At 40.6% G+C, this 23366-nt stretch overlaps 1 long non-coding RNA gene across 1 annotated transcript; it reads right to left on the bottom strand.

The window, feature by feature from the left end:
• Window positions 1–2000: 2000 nt before the first annotated feature.
• LOC138689525 (uncharacterized) lies at window positions 2001–14048 on the bottom strand. Its single transcript, XR_011328354.1, has 5 exons — window positions 13916–14048; window positions 6622–6708; window positions 6189–6330; window positions 5779–5925; window positions 2001–3193 (listed from the first exon to the last, which is right to left on the bottom strand). It is a non-coding gene; the product is annotated as an uncharacterized lncRNA (long non-coding RNA).
• Between the last annotated feature and the right edge of the window lie 9318 nt (window positions 14049–23366).

Raw genomic sequence — 23366 nt, forward strand, 5'->3', positions numbered from 1 at the left:
ATAGTAAGTTCCAGCAAAATGCTTCAGCAAATAAAAATGGCAGTCCTCATCTCAGAGGAATAAAAGAAGGAATAAATATATAATACATCTAAAACAGCAAAACCACAAAAAGGCAATAAACCTCACAAAGCCTAGAATTTTGTCAAAAATAATTGTTAGTCTGTCTTTATGATCTGCAACTAATGAACATTTAGAACCCAAACAACAACAAAAAAGTATACAAGATTAGCCCTCAGATGCTGTAAATAAGCAAACCTTGCTAAATATTGATCTGAATCATTAGAGTTCGTTGAAAACCCAAAGCTCTTTCAAACATGTCAGTGAATAAATGTCACCTCCATTGGGCATCCAGCAGGTCTAAGTGGGTCTAAAGTATGTCATGCAATAAATGAGACGTTGGCCAAAATTTTGTAAAGCATATCAGATGCACTTGCTTATTTTGTCAAGTTAACAGTCTGTATGTCATGTTTACATAAAGAAATATGTTTTTTAAAGGCTTATGCTAAAAGCTCACACATAATAAATGGAATTGTATTCAATGTATCCAATTTTAAAAGCATAAGAGTCTGAAATGACCTCAAGGACTTAAAACCTGTTGGTTCTGGTATCTTAAATATGAGACATGGCTTCCTTAAGGAATCCTCCAGCCTACTGGAAATATGAGTCACACAAAATTAAAACCTCACTGCCAAATCTAGTTAATGGTAATGTAACACAGAAAATCACCTAATCTGTCTTTCAGTAAATCTAAGATACCATATAGAAAGAAAAGGATGCTGCAGATTTGGGGCAGTACCATTTGTTTTAACTTCTTCACTTCTATGTAAAAGTCAAACTATTGACTGGCTCTGGGCAGCGAACACTGGACAGCATCAGATGAGCTGCTCAAGCACCACAGCCACGTCCAAGAAGGTGGAGGAGACCAAGAGTGACCTCCTTAGAGGTGAGTCGCTGAGAGGAGGGATTGGCAAAGCCTCAGCTAAAGTCAGAGCTTCAACACCACAGACACGGAGAGGAACCCCAGCCAGGGCACAGGTGGGGATGGGGAGGTGACGGAGTGGGAAGGTTTAACTGAGCTTGATTTTTCCAGAAATCACACATTTCAAAAAGTAGGATATTTTGTGACTTCCTTGTCAAATCAATGAAACCTAAAATATAGAGATGTGTTATTTATGGTTTCTTATATTAATGTTACAGGTGTTTTATTGTAGTCTTTTGTCTCTTCACCTGGAACAATATTCAGTTTAGGATTTTTCATCCTGCTGTGACCAGCAGGAAAGAATAATTAATCCTACAGAAGCAAGAAACACGCTGCCTCTGGAAGTTCCTGCGGAGCTTAGAACTCAACAGGAGCCTGGACCCAGAAGCTCTGCCTATTACAGGAGCAAGTGTGTTTCTGTAAGAATAAGAAATTCATGGCCTCCAGCTACCAATGACTTCAGCACTTATAGACACCATGCCTCCCTCTTAAACAGGATTTTACCTATGTGAAAGCAGGTGTCTTGGCTCTCAGCTCCTTCTGCCTGCATTGGTAGCCGATTCCTGCTGAGTTTGGAGCCATAGCTGCCTTTTTTTTTAACTTCAAGCCCTGAAGATAATGCACATTTTGATGAAACCAAGCCAAAATTGCTCTAAAAATACCCCAAACAAATTATGGACAAGAGCACATTTTTTTTGTACAGAGAAGGCAACTATACCATAACACTATTCCTTCTTTGATTTATGAGACTGAATTACAGAGGATGGGCTATGCAGTCTTTGTTAACGTATTGCTCACCTTAATTGTGTAAACAATGTCATCTAGGTGGTAAGTAGGAGGCCTGGCTCCTCCTGCTCTTAAACCTTTGTGTAATCATAATGACAACACAGCCATCAGGACACTCTAAGAATAGTTCTCACCTCCTCAAAACCCATTAGGTAACCATGTCCCTGTCTCCACTCTATCACAGCTAAAATAACAGCAAGAGAAATAATTCTATTTTTACCTGTGAGCTGTAAATATTTTTACCTGTGTATTTTACCTGTATATTCAATTTAGAGCTGTATATTTTTTACCTGTGAGCTGGGCTGTGGGGAAAAGCTAGTGTTTAACACAGTCTCAGCTAATTAGAGATGCAGCAAACTATTTGTGTGTTGATCTCAACACTTGCAACACTTTGGGGATAGGCTACAGATTTTTATTTCGGCAGTGAGTAGCAGTTAACCATCGATCCAACAGAGAGAAGGCTGCTATTTGGGGAAATGCTAAACCATCTGCTGACAGAATTCTGAAATTGTTTGGAAAAGGACTGAGGTGATGCCTTACTTTTCAAGTTCTCATATATCCAGACAACATATACCATGTATAAGAGTTGCTTTTTAAAGACCGAATCACATCCTTAAAAAATCCGACAGACAAATGTGCTTGTATACTTGTTCATAAACACACAGGCAAGCATGTGGGCTGAAGCCTATAGGTTATATTGAGACATTATATATGGATAGATACAAAAACAGCAGAGAAACCTGTGGAAGAACAAACTTTAGGCATGGCTTATCTCACCTCATTTCAGCCATCTAAAACATTGGCATCTGATCCGAGCTAGTTGGCTGGGCTGCTGCTGTGGCCAATGGACAAAGAAGGGAGCCCGGGAAGGGGCACGTACTGCGCTAGGGCTGGCTTCCAAGGGAGATGGGGAAAAAAGGAATGTGGGTGACTAAGTGACACCAGCCGCCCAATTTTGCCTGGAGTCAGCCAGGGTGATTCCCACCCTCTTTGTTCACTTAATTGCTAGCATCGTTTAGTTTATTATCTCGGTGCCACTGTCATGTTTTCTGAACACATCAAATATTGACGCATTGATTAAAAGTTGCCTTGCAACTATTAACAGCCATTTATCAGGGGTTTACATATACAGCATCGCAGGGATACTTACTCATGCAGGACATTCCCAAATGCTGAGCCACTGAAGAATGTCTGCACTGCAACAGTGGGTTCGGCAGGCACCCAGGAAGAAAAGAATTTTAATGGTTTAGCTAACATTGCCTCAGCAGCCCCTGGCCCATCGCACACACCTTCAGCCCCTCTACCAGAAGGCGCTGCTGTTCTCAGAATGGATGAAGGCCTCCATCTTTCAGCTCCTGGAACATTCTCCCTTTATCTTCCTGTCAGCTTGTCTCCCTAAGCAGTTTGTAACAACTGACCTTCACTTTCCTAGAAATCAAAACAAATAAAGATATTTACTAACTGTTTTATCTCTTTGAAGACCATCTCTGTCAAACCGAAGTTCGCACCTTGTCAAAACCAAAAGTGCTGACCTAAGAAATTGCAATACTGTCCTTCACTTGTGTCTTGGGAATGCTGACAGGGATGGATTGTGCACTATGTTTAGTAATTTATTTACTTTTGCTTATTTTGCACATAGCTTCCTATTAAGTTAATCAGTATAATACTACAGGGACTGTACATAACTCACCAAAGATATAAAGGAAAGGGATTTCAGTGACCAAGGCAACTTGATCAAATAATGCAAAAATAATATGAAATGCGACCAAAAAATGCAACATCCAATAAATTTTCATCAGTATCTTAGATTAATGCAGTAGAACATAGTAATTTCATATCTGTCATAACTTTCAGTGTGCTTCTAAGTCACTCATAAAAAGTGAGCTTATAAAAATCCCAGCCAACCTCCTCAAAAATCCAATTTTGCAAATCTTTCATTATTATAGATATTTATTAATAAGGTAACACGATAGACAAAATGCTGAGTGACTTCTATCGGTTCTTATCCCCTCAAGTACTACTAATCCCCTCAAATACTGCTATAGTATGTGTCCTATAAAAATCCCTTCTACATCGCACCAGGGGTCACAACAGAGATTCAAAATTATGGCAAACTTATTTACAAAATTAATCATAATCAGCAGTTTGAACTGACTTGTTAATTCAGGTTTTTATGTTAATTTAATTGCATATGAATGTTATCATGTAATATTTTAATGGATTTTTTTAATAACCCCATACCAGATGGTGTTCCCTTAAAACTACCCATTTTAAACCACTTACATTTAATCTTTTCAAAGGTAAATTTATTTATACCAATTTTTACCTGAAGAATGGCTTGCAAAATATATTAAAGTAGTAAAAATAGACAAATTAGCAAAAAGACATGGACGAGAGCTCTGTAAAAAGGCTGGGCTTTTTTGTACTTAAACTAAGACTTATTCTTTATATGGAAGCCAGCAAAGGCTTTGTTGTCTTGTTTGTTTTAACTGTAAGCTTAACTTCCCCATATTCATGGATTTTCATAGTACATGTTATTTTTCATCTCACTCTGTCTATTTTCATCTCTTTCAGACCAAATTGCATTCACCTAGTACAGAAGACAAGGACTAGTTGTCCCCTTATCTTGTAACAGTTCTTTATGAAGGACAGCCAGTAACAAACAAAAAAAAATTACAGTCAAATGTCAAGAGTATGGACTCAGAAAGAAAACAGAAAACAACTCCGATCATGTTAATGTTATCCACAGTAAGTTCGCATCCCAAAGGCACTTAAACCTCTGTTTAACTTTATGCACAATTAGTGCAATTAATTGCAATTTATGCAATTAAACTTGGGCATAAAGGTATAAAGGGGCCAAGGCATTCATTTCCTTGCTGTTACAGAAGGTTTTAATTCTGTGAACACATCCCAGCTTTTTTGCATCCAGTGTCATGGTTCTGCACTAAGAGCACCACAGGTTGTAGCTGAAGGATAGAGGAAGGAAAAGGTTCTGTTCTCATTTTTATTATTGTTCCCTCCTTAGTTACCTTGGCAAAGTAATTTAACCTCTTTGTATCTATAGAATAAAGATAGTTACTGTAACATCTTTTGAAACACTTAAAATCTGCAGTTGAAAAAGAAATTATTATTCATTGCAGTATCATAAATACTTTACAAGAGTGAAGAGTGAAATGGAAAAAAGAGGAAAACTATTTAAAAATAAGCAGGTTCAATAAAAAATGGGGGTGGGGGGAAGTAAAATAATGCAAGTTTGTTTCATTCACAGTGTCTGGAGATTCCCTCACTCATGAAATCAAACTTTAGGGACTTGTTTCCACTGCCCATCCCTCATTTCTATGAAAAGGTGATCATAACACAAAAATACAAGAGAGCACAAGTGACACTTTTGTTGGCAGGAGTAGAGATATGCCATATACTGAAAAAAATAAGTAAAAAGAAGTCTTAATTCCAACTGAATGGCAGTTCTCTCAGAGAAAGAGTGTGCATACGTTCATTACTCAAGCAACCTAGCCCATTGTGTATTACCCCTATCCCTGTATAATCCCGGATTAGAGGGTTTTTATACAGAGTAGTACATCACCCAGGTTGTCTGTGACTATGTCTACAGCATGCTTTAAGACACTTCCAAAAATCAGTCCCATAAGGTGTGTTCATTCTCTTCAGGCCTTCATGCTCACGCCAGCAGACCCCAGGCACAACCACAGAGCACAACAAGGAGACTTCAGACATCATACCTCTCCCACACGCTCTCACAGCGTGCCTGCAAAAACCTGTTCTGGGATATATCTGACTGATCTACTGGGATATATCTGACTGATCTACCCTGTATCACTGCATGGGAGGCACTATTTAATTTTGTACCGGCACCTTTGAAGCAATTTGGCAACAAAGGAAGAACCCTGGGCTAGTGACTTTTGCCTGCCCCTTCCCACTGCCTTCCAACAGCCTGCTGGTGGCGATGCCTGAAACTGAAGATACGCTCATATCTACAGACTGCAGATTCATCTCACCTGAACTCTTGAGCAGCTCAGCCTCCACTCTCCACCCTTACATGACTAGGACACACCAGTACGTCCTGTGGTTCCCTTCATTCTGTCCTCCGGATCATGACCAGGAAGCTGCTCCATCTACAAACACCCAGAGACACAGCACAGACCCTGCAGAAGAAAGAGTGATGAGGAAAAAAGTCCTCTTTGGGGGTGTGTGAATGAAGCGTGTGTGTGCATGTGTTTCTAGATATGCAGGAAGCAAAAGATGGGAATTAAGGCATTCCTTCATGGTGTCAGTTTAGGAGATATTACTGGGTACATTTTATTTCTCATGAAATTTGAAATATATTACAGGATAAAATACCTCTGCTGTTTTCACTCATGGAGCTCATGGCCAAAGAACAGCCCTGAACTGACAGACAAAGAGCTACCTGGACCCAGTGTCCAGCTCCTCAGGGTCCTCCGGTGGTTCTTCGCAGCAGCTACTCAAGGCATCATGCAGAGGACTCTTGTCTCACCCAGCTTCAGCTCTGAAGGGAGCACCGACTGCTGACTCAGCGGGGAAGATGAAGACTGGAAGAAAGCCAACATCGTCAAGGGACAGGTTTCTAGCAGTGCCTTGAATTTATTTGTAGCAATAGTTTATGGCTCTAAGCTTAGAGAGAATCGACCAAAGAACATCATAACCCAATCTGCTCCTCCAGGTAATGCTGCAAATCAAGACAAGATTTGTACACTCAGGTTTTTACACGACTAATCATTGAGAAAACTCCACAGGGCAGCCTTTCTTTCAGGAAAGACAAACAAACAAAAGAAGCCCTTCCCTTCTGCTTAAAGTTCTTTTCCTGCATTCCTGGTTCTCACCTCACAGCGTGTCCTGTGGCTTAGCTCCTCATCTGTCGCACAACTGGGGCTCTCGGGAGTTCACTTTAACATAGGTCCAAGACAAATCTGCAAAAGCGTGTATCATCTCAGATGTGTACCCGAGGCAGAATGCAATCCACAGCCATCTCAGTTACCTACTGACTTTGTGAATACAGGTGGTTGTAGACTGTGACATGAGTCCAAAGACAATTCTTGTCAATTCCCATTTCTTAGTCATCTTACTTGGAAGACACATAGAGCTGAGGCAAAGCCAAGAATATTTCTTTTTTTCCCCTCCCTGCTCTAGAAACATAACCAATGGACATATTCAGGGTGGAAAAGGAACAGGATCCTGGAAGATGGCCTGGTTGATTTGTTAAGTGGGAAGGGAAAGAGGAGGGTCCTAGAGTATACAGTGGCCAGCAGCGACAGTCCTGCTGTTGTACGGTTTTCCACAAGGTCCTCTTTTCGGTGTACATAGGCCCTACACTCATATTTTTCACACTGCATTTGAAAAAGCTAAAGAGAGGAACACTGCAATAAGACCATGCAACTGCAGCTGCAGAGAACGCTTGAGGAGTCAAACATTGTTTGGTGTGATCAGGGCAGGGTGGAATGCCTGGATATTAAGTAATTGCCAAGAATGCTAATCCAGTGCTTTCCAGATACTTTAATTGTACATTAGCATACTCAGTTCTTTAAAAATATTTGTGTCTTCATTGGTGCTTTATAAACTGTTACCGGAAAATACACCAGAACACTTTCCTTTACTTTTGTTTCTGACTAAAGACACCTGTGCCATTTTGTCTTGTACGTCTTTCAGTACAGGAACTCCACGAATCCAATGGTCATCAATTTATTTGTCCACTGCTATGGCTTAGGCAAGCAGTAACTGTCAAATGAATCAGTGAAGTACAATACCTGCTAATTTTGTGGCATGGGCTGAATGTGCAATGCTCTCTTCTCAACTGCAAAATGCTTTTGGGAAAAAAAAAAATCTGACACCCTTACTTAGGTGAAATATTTTTGAACTACTCCTTTTCCCTTCCTATTCCAGTCAATCATGTCCCTTTCCCTCTTCACTGAATCCTCCATCTGATTTGCCTGGAAACATACAGAAATAGTACATGTTCTACAGCCACCTCTTTATTCCAAACTCTCAGATTTTACATTTATGTTTACCTTACTACCAATCAGCTGGAAAAGAAAGCAAGGGAGCAACTGTTTTAACTTATCAAAAAATAAGTCAAGATAAACATGGGAAAAATGCTTTTCTTTAATATGACAAAGTGAGTGTATTAAAATGTAGTCTGGCAAAAATAAATACTTCATGAAAAATTGACCTGAAGTGTACTGGAGCATGCTATGACATTCTTTAAAAGCAACAAAATGCATGAGTGCCTTATCCCTCATCTGCTTTATTAAATGGTTTAATAATAGAAGTACTAGCAATTTTATTGTAAATGAATGCATGTGATTCATAACTGAGCTTTAAAATTATTTTCATTTTAAGCCTATAAAAAAGGTTGAGATTTCTTCCCTCTTTTCACCTTTCTTTGCACCAAGTAGAATTTTAAAGTTTTCTAAGTAACATCCTGTGTCCAAAAATACAACAGGAAGAAAAAATATATATGAACATTTTAAAAAAAATGTTTTCATAAGAGACATGGCTTCTATATTAAAACCACAGAGGTAGTAGGACTTTAGTGCAAAAGTTCAGCCTCATAATTAATGCCAGTTGGTACCTCACAAGACATGCCACCCACATCCTTATTTCTAAGTGCCTAATAGCAGTTACTCTATTAAAGTTAATTGCTCAAAAGAGTTTTGCATAATAAAAATCAGATTGAAGAAAAATGTGCAAATTCAGAATCATAAAGAGTTAATTAATCAATAAACCATTTAGACCAGTATTCATCACTGCATCACAAACCAAACCTTTTAAACTACCAAAAAATGAATTTATGGTGAAGTTTCTCCTTTCTATCAGTTACATTTAAAGTGTGAAGATTTTTACTAATTATAAAATGTGTAATTAGCAGGCCAGACCTTTGCAGCCAGTGCAGCTTATTCTGCAAGTATCAGTCTGTTCTGCTCTCAACTGGGCAGTTCCAACTATGGCCATGTATGTGAGTTCACAGTTTTATTTTATCTCATGAATATTTTTAAATTTTATTCTAGCATGGTAAAAATCACTTCTACAGCACTTCTTAAATTTTAACAAGACATGTCCCTGGCCCCAAAGGGTTCATAGCTTAAAAGAAACTTGTCAAGACATGTTGGAAGACAGCAACTCAGGAAAGGAGAGAAAGGCAGAAGAACACTGCATTAATGAAGACAAGCAGAGAGAAGAGAGTGAATCCAGAATATCATCAAGGCTTTCTCTGGACCAGGAGGGAAAAAAAAGACATTGACTCCCGCAAGTCCTTCTAAAGCAACAGGTGGGAGGGTAGGTATCCGAAGGCTTCGCATGAGCTGGCATGTGGTTTCCTGACTTGAGGTATGCCACATACCTCCTGAATTCAGGAATGTTTGTAAAGGCTCACCTTAAATCATAACAACCCCTCTTCCCAAGCAGGTCAGTCATCCATACTTAGGATTTTTTGATAATTTATGGGCAGGGCTGAAGTGGCAGATTGTATCCAGGCGTGGAAGACCCCAGAGCACAGGCTGGGCTTGCCTATACTGTGCCAAGCCTGTGGCTGCCACCAGCTACTTACCGGGACCGGGTGGTGGTTTTCAGCCACGTACCATTGCTTTGCTGGAGGAACAAGGCTGCAAGCACTGCACAGATCCTGCCCGAGCCTCAGCACCCCCTCGGTTTCTGCCAGACACAAAGCCGGCATGGATCCCCGTGCCTGCATCCGTCTGCCCTTGGACGCTCGGACAGCAAGCAGCTTGCAGGAGGGCACGGGACAGTGAGCCCCAACCCCACGTGGTGTGGGGACACGGGAGACACCAGGAGGTGCAGAGAAGAAAGAGAAGGTGGAAACAAGGCGAGGGAAACTATGCTGCTAAAAGGATGAGATATGGAGACGGATGTGAACATTTTTCTGATTGCTTACTAGGACTTGGGAGGGTTTTTTCTCTCTGCCAGACTGACAGGACTGGATCCCGCAGCAGGTCAGAGACCCTCCTGGACAGGTTCAAAGGCACAGCTTAAGTATGTCTCGTTACAAATGGCAGGTCTTCAGCAGAGAAATTTTGTAAAAGGTCTGACTTCCATTCAAAGTAGAGACAGAAACAGGCTTAGGGAAGGGGATACCCAAAGAAACTGGGAAGTCAAACAGAGCATTACCTCTACCAGCCCACTGCCTACTATAGGAGACAGCAGAAATAAGGTTCATCTCACATAACTTCAGACATTTACATCTGAACAGGGAAAAGGGCAACTATCAGCACGTGAATAATTTAAATTATTTCAGAGATCTAGAGCAAGATTAAATGAAAAATATTATAGAAGCACCTGTTTCTATTTGTTGACCATACCAGGAGACTAAGCAGCCCAGATATAGACATTTACATTCAAGACGTCTTCCATCTGTCTACATTTTAGCAATCTGTCCAAAATTGGATAAATTAATTCCAACGCACATCCCATTGCTGGGCCAGTTTTCTGAGGAATGGTAGGGAGAAGGGGACTGAGAAACACCTCTTGTAGGAACAGTCAAAGAAGGAACCTTGCTCTTCACTGTCTGATGTTTTCAGGTAAGTTAAGAAAGTTGCTGTTTAAATAAACAATATCCTTCATTTCTTATCTGTATTTCCACATAGTTGAAACAATACTGTGGGGATAGAATTCAAACAGCAATTAATAGAGTGTAAAATTAGAATACGGAAAATATTCTGATAGTACAGATGCTTATGAGAAGGCAGTAACACAGGAGCAAGAGAAGCATGAGAAGAAATACTGAGCAACGGAAATGCATGGTTGAGAGAGAAAAATGGGTGCAAGAAATATATAAGAAAAAAGATTAGGCAAGGCTCTGTAAATGGGATGAAAGGATTGTATTAAATATACTAAGAGAGAAGAAGCCAGCAGAGGCATATAAAAGAAAGAAAGAGATGAGATTAGAATAGATTCTTGTCAGTATATTTGAATATCATATTTTAGTAGTGTCGTCGTGAAATATTTCTCAGTCTCTTTCTCTCACATGTTTGAAATGGGTATAAAACAGAAATATGATCATATCCTAGCATTTTACTGAAAACAGGCTACTGATTTTTTTTTCAGTCCTGTGTCATTTCTGAACATACAGCACGAGGTAAGTGTTTGAAACTATTTACATTTGATGGCTTCCTTCTCGCATGGTGACCTACTTACTTTTAAAAGCCTTGTATGGTACACAAAAAATAAAGCACAGACAAAAATCTAATACTAATAAAAAAAAAGTTTATGAAGAATAACATTATAAATACTTTTTTTTTAAATGGATGAGCTAAACACATATATGGGTCTCCTGCTTTTGATATCAGTGTATAGTTTCTGATCTCATGTTCTCATGAGATACAGATATTCATAACCCAATTTCTTCCTGACACAGAAAGTATGCATTCAGTTAATGCTCTTCCTTGCCTACATGTACTTATACATCAGGTACAGGTACTATATGTGTTCATATATATATGAATGTTTACTGCAATAGGCACAAACACCCATGGATTCATGGTGTACATGCTAAAATATGAACTTGTAAGAGCTAAATAATTTTCAGGCAGATTCAGACATCTTATACTCTCCTTGTAGACACACCTATATTAGGAAATTGTATATGTTTGTACATGTGCATGCAGGCAGCTAAATCAAGAAAAAAGGTGCAGTTGCCAGTGAAAGAAGCCAAGTTCTGGTACAGGTACAACTGAAATATCCCAGATTATGTTAAACTGATGGGAGATCAGATAATCATTCTGATATCTATACACTGGAAACTCAAAATTCCATGTGGAATCTAATATTAAATTTTACCCCGATTAGCTATCATGTCACAGAGACCAAGACCAAGTAAACTTTGAAGCTGAGTCACTCTGTATGAAGGTGACACCCTCTAAAATAAATGAAATGTGAAGTTAGGCCAGTCTGAAGGAACCTATAGTGAGCCATCCATTCAGGATCTGTTGCAAGCACACAAACGGCTTTATCATTTATGACTCTTAGGGCCAGATTCCATACTGATTAATTCAGCATAGATCTGCTGACTTCAGTGACACTACTTAAATTTACTGTAATAAGTCAGCAATGTTCATAGAGAACGGGAGTTTTCACAATACCGATAAATCATCCACCAGTAATTTTTAGTTATATCACTTCAATAAAAGGTCTAGGATTCACTGATTAACAACAGTGAAATAAGAGATTCAACTGTACGTATCAGAAGGAAGGAAGGAAGGAAAGAAAAGAAAAGGAGAGGGAGAGACAGAGAAATAGAGGGGAAAAAAGAATTCAGCACAACTAGCCATTTTGGCAGGAGAAGACCAGGAACATTGCCAGAATTTACGAAAGAGAAAACCCTATGGCTCTTAGCAGTAGATACAATACATTCAGTGTAACTGCTATATACTGTGTTGGGGTTAATTCCCTTTATTTCTTGCCCATTTTTGATCCAGTGGTAGATAGCTATATAAACTAGTGCATCTCTGTAATTACATGCCTCTCACCCACCCAAACATAGTTTTTCATCTTCAAGAAAACCCCAAAACAACAACAAAAACCCCACCCTGCTAATACTCTTTTTCTTGTGCCTGACAATTTGGGAACTCTATTGCACTCTCTCATATTTTGGATAGTGTAGTCAGAATGTGTCTCTCAGAATGATGACAGCCACCCGCAGCTCTTTACAGTAATACCCCACATTTTCACAGGGTATTCTGCCCTTTGGTAATATAAATGTGTTCCCCTCCTCTCACTCTTCAGTTTGAGCACACAGTACATATCAAGAGCATGATTCTATTCTCACGTACATTTTACACTGGTATAAGGCCATTGATATGAGCTGAGTTACTGCCAAGATACACCTCTCTGACTCAGGTTTTACATTTCTTAAGAATATTAAGTAAAGTCAGCTATTTCTCAAAAATTCCATGCCAAGAGTATTTCAGGAGACTAATACAATGACCTGAAACACATACTTCAACACATCCAAAAAGCTGCATTTCTTAAAGTTTGAGTGATACATTCACATCTGTTTTCAGTGATTGGTTGAGCTTCACAGCACCTTCTTGTAGAACTGTGGACTATGAACCACGTACGGACAGTCATCTGAGAAGTCCTCTCCATTTCAGTAAGCAGCATTTGACATTCATGCCTTCGGCTATTAGTGCGTGATGTTTTCTCTTTTTCAGATATGTTTGTAATTTTTATAATATGATGTCAAAAGTGTATATGACATATACATACACTTATGAACAAATTGTTTCAATGAAACAATTTACTCCAGATGTCCACCATGCAGCCAAGGAAGTGATGTCTTCCAAGTATCTTCTTCCAAAATCATAAAGTAAAGTATGTCACTCTGACCTATATACATTTATTCCCAATTTGAAAATATTCCTTTAGCTGAAGATAACCCCTGCCACATTCAATCAAATTTTAGATACTAGACAATTTTAGGAAAGGACATAGCTCCTTCCTTTTCTAAAACATTGGGGGAAATGCAGCTGATGCTAAGTGTATGTTGTGTTCACATTTCATCATTACATTTACAAAACCAGTGGAGTTCAGATAGAGAAAGTAGACCTTAAGAATTTCTTTCCTGGGTGTCAACTTGATCTGAATCTTGACTATATCCTTAAATTTATAAATGTGAGCACTCACTTTAGGCAATTACAGGCACTCAGCCAATGTTTTCAAACTGAAATACTGATGTCTTGACATTCTGGGCATTGATGTCCAGTGCTTGACTCTAAATTCCAACTGATTCCATGATCTGCACCTCTGAAAGTCTACCTTTCAGTTTTTCAGTATTAAAATGTCCAAAAAGAGTGAAGATGAAAATGGTCACACTAGACCAAACTAAAGGTTTATCCAGCCCCGCATTCTGCTTCAGAAGTGACTGTAAGTAAAAGCTGAAGGAGGAGTAAGAACAGGGCAAGATTCTCCCCTAATATGTTCCCAACCTCCAATTATTTTCAGCTCAGGGAAATTCCTGAAGTGATTTTGCACACTTATTGACAAAGCTCCTCACCACCACCATCATTGGATTTCTCTTTCATATGCTTGTCCAGTCTCTCCCTGAGTCTACGAAAACTTTTAATTATCTACAACATCCTCTGGCAAAGAGTTTCAAAGATCAATTACCTGCTGCACGAAGAATCAGCTCTTCTGTTTTGAGCATGACTTCTTCAGCTTCATTTGATGCCTGCTGTTCCTTTGCTAGAAAAGACAGTGAATAATCAATCCCTATCCAGTCTTTCCTTGCCACTCATGAGTCTGTAGTACCATAGTCTCATAACCTGTCCTTTTTTTCCCTCCCAGGCTGAAGTCTCCTGGCTGACTCAGCTAATTGTTGAATGGCCTTACCATGGAAATACTGGGTATTTGAGAAAATACTGTCCTTAAACACACAGCATATTAATTTATTTTTATAAAAGTGTATGTGTTTGAATCAGAGAAGCATGCAGAGGAGGACTATGGTGAGACTTCAATTCCCATTCCTTAGCACGGAATTTGGAAGTCTGAGCTAGGACAAAGGTTTTCCTTACAGTAAGGCTCTTGGGAAGAGTTGTGTGCCTCAGAAAGTCAGCATGTTTAGCAAGAGGCAACCTAAAGCCCCAGATAACTGGGGATATTGCTATAAAGGATCTGCCTGAAACCTCCCCAAAATTCATTTCAAACTACCACTTCCTGATGTTCAGGATACGCGGTTCAGAATCCTCTCCTCAAATCAGGTTCATGGAAACTTTCTTTTAAGGAAACGGGCAGGCTGTACTTGTCATCAGCAGTAATGGCAGTAACAGTGCCACCACACTCTTTGTAATTCCATTGACTAGAACCAAAGACATAAGGGAATATGACATAAGAGTCACTTGGATTCTGCTCCTAGTTTAGAAAATTCTTTCTGTATTTTGTGCTGAACAGACATTGTGGACTGAGTGTCCCTGAATGAGGTTTAAGAGGAGTAACAAAAACTGAGGATGCTGTTGTTAGCCCTAACCAGATGCTGCTATCCTTTTTGCTGGCTTAACAAGTTATGAGAAGGAAAAACTGCATGTTTCAAACTCTCGAAAAAGTAATCTGAACCCAAGTCTTCCACTAAGACCTTATTTAAACAAGATTCTGTACTTGACCAACATTTTAAAATAGAGATCACAGCTGAACTTGGCAGGGAACAAACAGCATATTCTGTGCATTTGAAACACTAAATTCTAACTCACAGCAGAAACCTAAGCTTTAGACAGCATTATCAGTCCTTCATTTTCACTGATGCAAGGAAAAACTCAACACAAGAAACCATCTTTTAACACTGCCCTCTGTGATTAGTGGTCTCAGTGACACACAAAGTACATAAAATCGCTCTTCTCCAGACTACATAAGCAAAATGAGGGACATTAAAGATGGATTCAGCATTAACTCCGAATTTCTTTCTTTTTAGTAGAGCGAGCCAAAACAACACAGGGTTTTTGTATTTATCACAGTTCAATTTGATTAATGACTAGGCAATATTCTAGAGTAGATTAATAACATCAGAGATGAAAGGGCATTTTTAAAATATTTGTCCTCCTCCCAGTATAAAGAGGATTTCAGTGCATTTAGATAATTAACATGAAAACAGTGGCCTTGTTTTTATTTTGATCTTTGCATAAATATTCTCCAATTAATTTGGTAAAGCTTACGATACAGCCCACACATAGGGACTGCAATGAGTTCTTCCTAGCTTTACAGTCACACGACAGTACAACTAGTTAGAATCTCACCACCAGCATACATGCAACCATGAACTAGTGACAAGGTTGTTTTCAGATGACAACCATTGCATATGCAAGATTTCAAGTACTGAAAACATAGATTTCACAGGCTGAAGGACTAGAAAAAAATATTCAAATCACCTAATAATCAAGAGCCAAAGAACATCTACAAATGTGACTGGTAATACAAATCCTTCTGAGTATCCATGAAAAACACAACTGAAGAAGCACGAAATCAGGAAAGATGCCATAGAATGACATCTGGTCAAAATAAAGAACTGCAAATATTTAGGGGAAATTACAACTTAAAAGCAAAATAAGTGAAATAGAAGGCTTTCCAATAGAAGGCTTTATGTTGTTGTCACAATGGCAGTGTGGTAGCATAGGAAAATTACTGTATAAATACTTTAATAAATAAAAACCCTACAGTACTGTGGTGGGTTGACCCTGGCTGGACGCCAGGTGCCCACCAACACAGCTCTATAACTCCCCTCCTCAGCTGGACAGGGGAGAGAAAATATAATGAAAGGCTCTTGTGGGTTGAGATAAGGACAGGGAGAGATCACTCGCCAATTACCGTCATGGGCAAAACAGGCTTGACTTAGGGAAATTAATTTAATTTATTACTAATTAAATCAGAGTTGGATAATGAGAAATAAAAGCAAATCTTGAAACACTGTCCCCCCACCCCTCCCTTCTTCCCAGGCACAGCTTCACTCCTGAATTCTCCACCTCCTCCCCCCCAGCGGCGCAGCGGGATGGGGAATGGGGGTTGGGGTCAGTTCCTCACACCTTGTCTCTGCCGCTCCTTCCTCCTCAGGGGCAGGACTCCTCACTCTTCCCCTGCTCCACTGTAGGGTCCCTCCCACGGCAGACAGTCCTCCACAAACTGCTCCAGCGTGGGTCCCTTCCCTGGGCTGCAGTCCTTCAGGCACAGACTGCTCCAGCGTGGGTCCCCCACGGGGTCACAAGTCCTGCCAGAAAACCTGCTCCAGCGTGGGCTCCTCTCTCCACGGGGCCACAGGTCCTGCCAGGAGCCTGCTCCAGCATGGGCTTCCCATGGGGTCACAGCCTCCTTTGGGCATCCCCCTGCTCCGGTGTGGGCTCCTCTCTCCCTGGACTGCAGGTGGAGATCTGCTCCCCTGTGGACCTCCCTGGGCTGCAGGGGGACAGCCTGCCTCACCATGGTCTTCATCACTATAAGCTGCAGGGGAATCTCTGCTCCGGCGCCTGGAGCACCTCCTGCCCTCCTTCTGCACTGACCTGGGGGTCTGCAGGGCTGGGGCTCTCACATCTCACTCCTCTCTTCTCTGGCTGCAATTGTGCAGATTTTTTCCCCCTTCTTAAATCTGTTCTCCCAGAGGCACTACCACCATCACTGATGGGCTCAGCCTTGGCCAGTGGCAGGTCCATCTTGGAGCCGGCTGGCATCGGCTCTGTCGGACATGGGGGAAGAAGCTTCTAGCAGCTTCTCACAGAAGCCACGCCTGTAGCCCTCCCACTACCAAAACCTTGCCACGCAAACCCAATACAAGAACTTTGTTGTAAACCATCCCAGAATAACAAAGTAAACCAGTCCTGCAAGGAATTTTGCTCTGTATGTAAAAGATTCAATAAATTCCAGGGTAAAAAAAACCTCTAAGTGAGGAGGGCTGTACTTGAGAATGGAAGCCCAGGGCACAGGAAGACATGTGCCAAAGAATGCAGGTAACAACTAGGATATTAAGTGTGTGGCATCAAAAAGGAAAAAAAGCAAGAAAATGTAACGAAACTGGATAATCATAGATCTTAGACAACCCGATTAGAAACAAATCAAATCTGTAAATGGCAAAGCTTAAAGATATAATTTCTCAGAACAATAGAAAGTTACTTCTTGAAACAGCACATAATTGAGAGAAGATTATTCTGAGACATGGATGTCATCTCGGAAGACATAAGATAGCCTTAAATCAACCAGCTCAGCTTGATAAGCTGTAGACCCATATTCAAGCACTGTTTAGATACACCGTTAGACTTCAATCACGATAAGCAGAAAGAAGTCAAGGATTAAGAATATCCAAACTAATATGTAAAGTGATCCTAAAATAATGAGGTTAAATGCATCCAGCAAGAGAAAAGCTCTACAAAAAATGTCATGACACCAACCTTTGGACTGAGGCATTCAATAAAATGCATGTTAGTCACAAAAAGCAACCCTAGTATCAGAATTAAAGGCAGCAGCGTCCGTAGATGTGGCTGGCATTCATGTTGCTCCCCAAACCAAGAATATTTTCATTGATAAATGCACATATGGGGGAGGGGAGGAGATAAACAAGGAAGGTAAGTTGCAAACCAGTGGAGTGAAATGAAAGGATTTGAGACGCTACTTGAGCTAAGCAGGGAATTGTCAAAGTCTGCAAAGGCAGCTTTGATGAAATGAGGAAAACGGTCGCAAGCTATAATAGTAAAGAGGTAAGAAGGAAAACCGGATAGCAAAGGTAACTGCTGAAAACCAAACAGTTAAAACCATAAAAACAAATTAAAAGAAACCCCTTAAATATATCAAAAGCAAGAAGCTTACAAGAGTCACTATGTCTTCTGGGAACTTCAGAGAATAAAGACAGCAATTAAGGAAGAGAAGGACGTTGCTAGGAAGATAGAAGATTTATTTGCATCGGTCTTCACAATAGAGGATGTTAGGGAAATATCTACTCTTGGGTAATAAAAATGAGGTACTATCAGATGAAGAGGTGCTGGAACAAATCAATCATTTAAAAAGCAGGAAGCCACCAGGACCGAAAAATCCTGAACAAGAGGTAGTTGAGCTATGCAATCTCTAATTGAAAAACAACTCCTGTACTGGAAGGTTAGAGAGTAGCAAATGTCTTACATATATTATAAAAAGGCTTTAGGATGATTCAGGGAATCAAAGATTCATAAATCTTACATCTGTAGCTGGCAAATTAAAAATAAGAAAATAAAACACTCAGAAGACCATGAGATGATAGATCTGTGCAAAGGAAGATGATGCCTCACTCATCTGTTAGAATCTTTTCAACACATCGGTAACCTACAGTAGTGGTCAAAGGAGAACCAGCTGACATCATTCATTTAAACTTCCTAAAGGCCTTGACAAAGTTTCTCGCAGGAGACTGATAAAAAGAAGAGGCATAGACAGCTAACTGAAGACCTCTGTTCAGTGTAGCAGCTATCAGAAGAAGCAAGATATTAAAATGAATCAAGAACAGGACTGAGATGATAAAGAAAAACAATGTTTTAGAAATCAGTGCTGCAGCTTCATCTGAACTACTGTGTGCAATACTGGTTTCTGCATCTTAGAAAGATATCAGAGAACTAGAGGGTGATTAAGAGAAAAGTGACAAGAATGACAGAAGTTCCTTGAAAAGAATGGTTTTGTGGAAATAGATTGGAATAGCTGGAATTATCTTAAAAAGGAAATTAAAAAGAGGCATGAGGAAAATAGGTAACATAATTGCTAGAAGTAAGCCAGAATCTCATTTCTCCCCACCTTAACACAAGAACAGGCTGACACACAATTAAATCAAAAGGCAGCAAATTTAACAGAAGTGACACCCATCAGTTTTCACATAGTATACATTTATGCTGTGGGACTCATTATTTGACAATGTTGAGCTAGAAAAAATAGAAGACTGAAAAGAACCAGATGCTTATGTGGATAACAAGAATGTATGGAGTTAAACTAGCTAAACGAATATTGCAGGGGCACTGAAACTTATTTGGAGACTTAAATAGATCTCTAAATACCTGAGACTAGGTGAGATTTTCTGAAGCCAGATTGCCAAAAATATTCCTATTCCAGGTTTTCTGCACCTTCCTCAGGAGTGTTCAAGGGCCACTGTCTGAGGTAGGATGCTGCACAGGCCTCAGATGTGATTCAGACCCCTTCTGCCCATGCTCCTGGTGTCACCCATTGCACAAATTTCACTGTTTCTAGCCCAATAACTGTGATGGAATAACAACATCAAAATAGTTAAAGCCAGTAGCAGAATTTAAAAGTTCTTTTAAAAACCTTCACTGAAGAAGCCATGCAAAGAATGAAAACAAACAAACAAGCAAGCAAATAACAGACCTTTTCAAATTGAAAATTGTCAACCAACCAAAGGCTTGCTTGCAATTTGGAAGGAGACATTGTTTTCTGATGAAAAATCAACTTCTCAAAAGAAAACCAACACTTTCCCTGAAATTTTTCAATTTTAAAATAGAACTTTTTAATCACCCCTACCCCTCAGTTATGCTATATATTCTTGAGCACCATCTACTGGTGCTGCATTATTAATTAACTATTTATGAAAATACAAATCACTTCTCTAATAAAGTTCAAACATAATCATATAATCTTTCAAAATATATTTAAAATTGAGAAGGCAGAATATAACCTATTATTTATTAAATTTGTATTTCCTCTTGAGAGGAAATTAATGCTGATGAAATTCACTTAGAATCTGAATGCAGTAGAGAAATGCAACATTTCTTAATGGTTCGTAACATAGTGGACCAGAAAACATATACGAGTCTATGAAATTATTTCCAATTTATACTCACTCTCAACCTGTTAGAGCAACAAAAGATTTTTCTTCTTTTCATATTTAGGTATTTATTTACTTTTATAATAGCTGCAATATGGCCAGCATCTTCCATTTTATATCTTCGCTTGAGACCAAACTAAATAATGTTAGCAAGGAAATACTGTTCTTACAGAAATTTGGTGTTTTGCAGCAGAATCTGTGATGCAGACTAGAAAGTCTATTTTGAAGAGCCTCACATGTCTGAGTAAAGTTGGATGTGGGGAACAGACCAGGGCCACTCCTACGGAACCTAAGAGGCTCAGTAAAAATACCACTTGACTCTCACCTGTAAATTGACTCTATAACCACGGTTGCCATTATTGTGCACAATAAGGTGACATATCTAAGTGTCCGTAACTCTGTAGTCAAACATGATAATGATGATAATAATAAAGAATTAAGAATAAAGTATGAAAGCCTTTGTTGAAAAACCTTTTTTTTTTTAATGCGTGCCTTCAGTGTTGGAGATAGACTGTCTTTTATTTGCTCAGAGTGACACTGCAGGCTGCAACAGTGGCCTTGACTAGAAAAGAGTCCCCCTAAGGGTGACAGGGGATTGAGTGAGAGAACAGTCCATTCTCCAAAGCCACTTGCTTTAAACTGTGGCCCCCCTTTTAAAATTTGCCCCCAAAATGTCAGTGAATTACAATTCCAGTTACAATTGTGTTGAATTTTGTGCTGTGCACACTAAAACCTGGACTGAAATCATCTAGCTGCTGTGACCAAGATACCAAAGATCTTGAAGTGCTGCTACAGATTGGAAGCAGGGGGGAAACAACTAAACAAACCCTCTAATTTATTCCATTCAACATATTAAATTGGGTAAGCCTCATTTTTCTCACTAATACAGAAATTACTTAAAAATATTACTCTCTTCCCTCTTTCCTAGTTTGGACTAAGCCCAACCTTGCTGAAACAATTGCATCGAGTCTAGAAAGCAGCACTATAAATTTAGCATTCGCTATGTTGTGCCTGTGCCTACCACACTACTACTGAGTGACATAACACTTCTTTCGGTGCCTTGGTACTTTTTTTGTAGTACAGATGGCACCGCATGTGCCATGCAGTTCTGACAGCCCTCAGGTGAAACAGTGTGGGATTGTATTAATTCCTTATTCCTAGGTTTTAACAGAGGTACTCACACAGGTTGGATCCACTCGGTATTTCCAAATGATGTGTATAGGTTCACTTTACTGTAGTAGACTGTAGTTTAGCACTAAATGTACATACAAAATAGCACCATTCCGAACACAAATGATCTGCATGCCCAGTTTAAACAAATACATTGTTACATTTCTATTTATTTATATTTTGTAGGCTTAAACACATCCTGACTCTCACGTCTAGGCTATCAAAATTCCAGGTTTTTGTTATCTCAAATGCAGCTGCATGACACCTATCAAACAAATTATTTCTGAAGTTGGCCTCAGTTCAGTTAGAAAGGCACCCACAAGTGGATCGTGGATATCTGCGTACTTACAAAACGGTATAGCTTATTTTAGAGTTAGTTCCAGTAAATGAAACCTGCATTGTTCAAGTCTAATTGCGACAAATCTTGAGAAGAAATCTGCAGAGTGCTCTGTGCTGCCATCCCATCCCTCCGTTCCTCAGCTCCCATAGTTAACCCAAGTACGACTTGTGCAACTTCCATCCTTTCCTCCAGTTTGTAGACAAGAGGCTGAGGAGTCTTCCCTCCCAGATTCCTCTCCAGCATTGCCATGTCTTCACAAAACTGAAAAGTGGAAGTTAATCGCCGGGATGGGATACCTAGGAGGTTGCTAAAGACAATGGTTTACAATACATTGTCTATTTATTAATTTTCATTTCCACTCACAATTAAAGGAGCTACAACTTGCCAATGCCATAGGAAACAGGTGAAAGAGTTCGTTCAGGATGTTTTTTTCTGTCACCCTCAAGTTCTTCATTCAGTACAAAGGGGGCGAAAAAGGTATTTAAATGCTGCAGTGTGTGCACACCTTTGATTTGTTCTGCTCATATCGACCTGTCAATGAACCGAACCTCCCTTGCAGTGTTTCAAGCAACATGATGATCATCCACAGATAATACAGAGTGTCACCGAATGTGAGGGAATACGATTATCTCTAAGCCAGTAACGGTTCAGTTTTCATTGCATAGTATTTGCGGGGCGTAGATGATGCACATCTCGCACATTTTCCCTGGTTCGGGTAGATACATTTTGTTTTATTTTGACAACAGGGGCGTAAAGTATTTATGTTTGTAAAAGCTAGCAGGGATGCGGTTTACAGCTTGTACCTATGGAAAATACAGTAAAAAGCTATAACCGTGCTTTTGTTTACTTTGGTCAGAAGTGGTTTGCGACCAGTAACACCTCTGATCAGAATTTGTGCAGCGTGTAATTGTAATCGTAAAAGCTCTGCGTTACTGGAATTCAAACCTTGCAGGGGCTAGGGCGCTGGGGGGGTGTGTGTGAAGAAAACTCTTTGCTTTAAGGACAGCCGGGTTTGGACGTCGTCCAGGAGTTGAAACTGGCGTTTCGGCGGGGTGGGAGGGAGGGAGGGAGGCAGCGTTCAAAACCCGGTCAGCCCCGTTCCACGGGAACTTGGACGAGGCGGAGGGGCTGGACCGGGGAGCCGGACCACCCAGCCTCGGCCGGGCTTTGTTCTCCTCGCCGAACGGCAGCGCTGGGAGCCCGCAGCAGCCGGGCTTGCGAGCCGGTGACTGACAGCGGTATTTATTAAAATGTCATCTCCTAATTTTCACGCCGGATATCTGGCTGTCGCGCCGGCTAGCCCCCATGTCTCAGGCCAGCGGGAAGGGCCAGAGGACAGCCCAACCCGCCCCTGGGGACACACAGCCGGAGGGGGGGTGTGTGTAGAAAATGCAGCTCCAACCCTAGCTAGCTGTACCGAAATTAAAATAAAAAAGCGGGTGGGGGCGCGGGGGATGCCCGCCTTCCTTGCGGCCAGGCTCTTTCCGCGAACCTCCCCCGTCTTTCGGGCCCCCACCCGCTCTAAGGGGCTACCTCAGCCGCCCTCGCCTCACAAACTCCGCTCGCAGCCCGGCGGGCAGAGCCCACGGCGGGAACCCCCCCTCCGCGGCCGGGGTTGGGGACACACACGACGGGACAGCGGCCCTCCCGCGGCCGGTTCCCGGGGCAGCCCCGCCGCAGCCACCCGGGCACAGCCTTCTCTCTCGTGAGGGGACCGGAGACGGCGTGAAATTGCCGCCTCGCTGAGGAAATGGCTGTTGTTGCCAGTCAAAGGCGGGCGGCGGTTG

Source organism: Haliaeetus albicilla, chromosome 17 (genome assembly GCF_947461875.1).
Source record: "Haliaeetus albicilla chromosome 17, bHalAlb1.1, whole genome shotgun sequence".
In the NCBI taxonomy this organism is placed as follows: domain Eukaryota; kingdom Metazoa; phylum Chordata; class Aves; order Accipitriformes; family Accipitridae; genus Haliaeetus; species Haliaeetus albicilla.